Source organism: Lathyrus oleraceus, chromosome 4 (genome assembly GCF_024323335.1).
Source record: "Lathyrus oleraceus cultivar Zhongwan6 chromosome 4, CAAS_Psat_ZW6_1.0, whole genome shotgun sequence".
In the NCBI taxonomy this organism is placed as follows: domain Eukaryota; kingdom Viridiplantae; phylum Streptophyta; class Magnoliopsida; order Fabales; family Fabaceae; genus Lathyrus; species Lathyrus oleraceus.
The window spans coordinates 362,480,719-362,484,035 of NC_066582.1; the positions used below are offsets into that span (position 1 = coordinate 362,480,719).

The window sequence follows — 3,317 nt, forward strand, 5'->3', positions numbered from 1 at the left end:
GGAAGTTGATGATTGTTTTGATGACTTGTGTTGGCTTGCTTGAGCTTGTCTGAACTTTATGAATTTAATTTCCCTACTTCCACTTGTCCAAATTGCATGAAAATTGATATGCTACTCATTGAATGTGTTCTGTTTGAGATGGAATTTTTGTGGAATTTATTGAGCTGTTTGGATATTGATTTGATGGTGATCATTCTGTTTGGTCCTTTGAGGTTGCAAATTGTATGTTTTGTGCCTTTTCTTTCATGAAATGATGATGATGAATGATATGAGCATGGGACAAGTGTGATTTGTTTCTAATTTGTTTGATTGTGGTTTTGATTAATTTTCACTTGCTGTTTTGGATTTTTCATCTCCTTTGGACCCTAGGCTTGTCCTAGTGGTCTTGTTTCTCACTTTTGAATTGTGTTTCAGGTTGAGATGCAAATGCTTTAAGGAGAAAAATGCAAGTTGATTAAATTGAGTTTGGTTAATTGTTGTGGACTAACTTGTGTATTTTGTAGGATGCTTGGATCACTTGCTTTGAGCGTGTGCTTGGCTTACTTGAGTTGATTGTGCTTTGCACATTGCATTGTCTGATTGTATTGTCTGTTGATTCTTAACTTGTTTATTTTGACTGTGTGATTAGAATATTGACTGTGCTTGATTGATTCCAGGTACCATAGTCGCTTTAGTTCTTTAAGAACTTGCTTGTTGTTGCTTGGTTGTATAAACCAATTGAGGTAGACTCTCTTGTCTCCATGTAGTCTGGAAGACCTGGCCTGTTACTTGGCCAGGCAATTGTCTGAAGTCCTCCTTAAGAGGCGATGTTTGTGATTGTTTACTTTTGTCCCCAAGCAGGTAAAGACCTCTATGAGGCAATTGGCGGATCAAAGAGATATGCAATCTATCTCCCGCTATTCTGTTGAGTCGTCCCTCTGCTCACACCACTGTGTTGATGCATTGGGACATTAACCCAAGATCTTGTGCTGTTGCACAGTTGAGTCTGAATCTTGAGTGTAGAAGGGTTCCTCCATTCTGGACCCACGCTCCTTTGTCTGAAGCTCTCCCTGGCCAGGGATAAGAGCTGTGAAGTCTAATCTTCACTCACCTTTCATCTGCTTCACCCTGACTCTCAATGTCAGGGTTAAGAGCAAACACTACCCTGTACAGTTGACTTGCCTCGGCAGTCCACCCTTGTTTGAGCCTCACTTGACTGGATATAGTGTGTGCTATGTGAATGTTTGCTTTATTTTGATTGATGCTTGCATGCTTGTTCTTCCTGGTTAGGATTAGCTTGCTGTTGTGCAAGTAGGATAGAAACCATAACCTAGGGCAATGATGCATGATAACACTAGGCTCGAGTACAGCTCCCTGGTAGTGTGTCTCCCCTTGGTTTCTGGCTAGAATTTCTTTCCCTTTCAGGGGAACTACGTCGCCCTGATCCTCATACCAGATGAGGTACGTAGGCAGGAGACCGTGCGAGGTCTCTCCGGGCACTTTTTTTTTCTTTTCGTGTGTGTTTGCTTGACAGTTGCTAGGCTCGAGTTCCCGACTCCTTAGTAACTTGTTGGTTGTTTCTTCTTGTGTGTGTAGGAGACGGATGTAAGCCCAGCCATTGGCATTCCGTATCCTCTTGTTGTGTGCTTGGAGTCCGGTATAAGTCCATCAAGTGGCATCTGGTTTCCAGTGTGGGTTTGTTTGGTTCGGAAGCTGATGTAAGTCCAGCTATTGGCGTTCGGGTTCCATGTTTGCCTTTTTGTGCGTGTGTTTGTTTCGGCGTGCGTGAGTCGAACTACGGTCGCTCTGATTCTCGTTCCAGACGAGATACGTAGGCATAGGACGCGATGTCCTAGCGAGCCCTCTTTCCCATTTTTCCACTTGTGTTGTCTTCAGTGTGTGTGTGATGTTTGTTTTAGCAACCTTTTTCTATCTTTGAGCGTGGATCCCGTCGAGTACGACGGACGTGAGGGGTGCTAATACCTTCCCCTTGCGTAACCGACTCCCGATCCCATTCTCTTTGGTCGCGAGACCATGCTTTTCCCAGGTTTACTCTGAGCGTTTCCTTTCCCTCTTTTGGGATAAATAACGCACGGTGGCGGCTCTGTGTTGTGTTTGTTTTAGCCCGCCGGTTGTTTTTCGCGGATGCGACAATGGCGTCCACCATGGACTTTGAGGCCTGAAAAATAGCACTCATGGCGTTTTCAAACAAGACTTTTACCAATAGTCTTAGATTTACAAAGCAATAATAGATAACGTAAGGTTGAGATTGGTCTTTGTGGGTTCGACATTTTTTATATTATAACTGATTTTTCCGTTCACTTGAGGGATACCCATCAAGTTTTGGGCGCCATTGTCGGGGACGAACAATCAATATTGTGATTTTGTTGTAGCACCGTATAGACTAAGGCAATTTTCTTTTCTTTTTCTCTCGGTTGTATGTCCAATGTTTGCTCAACCAGAGATGAGTTAGAACAACCAATTAACGAAATTGAGTGTTCCATTCATATCAAATGCCAATTGCAAGAACTTTGAGCCATATTTATCTAGATGGTTGAACTAGATAACCGTCCTCTTAAGAACTACGTTGTTCCATCCAAAGATGAGCCACACTTAAGCATTGTTCCACCTGCAATCCAGGCGGACACTTTTGAATTAAAACTTTCTCTACTGCAGATAGTGCAACAAAACCATTTCTTTGGAAGTCTCGTCGAGGAGCCCAATCTTCATATGTTAGTGTTTGTACAATATGCAGACACATTAAAGAGTAATTGAGTCGATTCTGAAGTAATTCACTTATGTTTATTTCCTATTTCCTTAAGAGATAGATCTAGAGCTTTACTACAGTCTCTACCTGCAAATTCCATCACTACTTGGAACGAACTCGATAAGGCATTCTTAGCCAGATACTTCCCACCAAGCAAAACAACAGTGTTGAGAAATCACATAACTACATTTAGACAAACCGAATGAGAATCACTCTTCGAAGCGTGGGAACGATATAAGGACATGATGAGACTATGTCCTCATCACGGTCTAGAGAAATGGGTTATCATTCATACCTTTTATAATGGTCTGCTTTACAACACAAAAATGACCATAAATGTTTTAGTTGGCAGAGCCCTAATGGACAAACCCTTCAATGAAGCTTACCAGCTTATCAAAAACATGGCCCATAACCATTATCAATGAGGAACCGAACATGCTTAAGTAGATAAAGCGCAACAAAAGGAATGCATGTTCGGAGTAAATGGCTTAGATCATGTAAGTGCTAAGGTCGATGCACTTACCCAGAAGATCGATAACTTAATTATCACCTATTCAGCTATCGTAGTTAT

General features: G+C 41.9%; 1 non-coding gene across 1 annotated transcript; it reads right to left on the reverse strand.

Moving 5' to 3' along the window:
• Positions 1 to 2,910: 2,910 nt before the first annotated feature.
• On the reverse strand, positions 2,911 to 3,017 carry LOC127077480 (small nucleolar RNA R71). Its single transcript, XR_007787285.1, has one exon. It is a non-coding gene; the product is annotated as a small nucleolar RNA R71 (small nucleolar RNA).
• Positions 3,018 to 3,317: the final 300 nt, after the last annotated feature.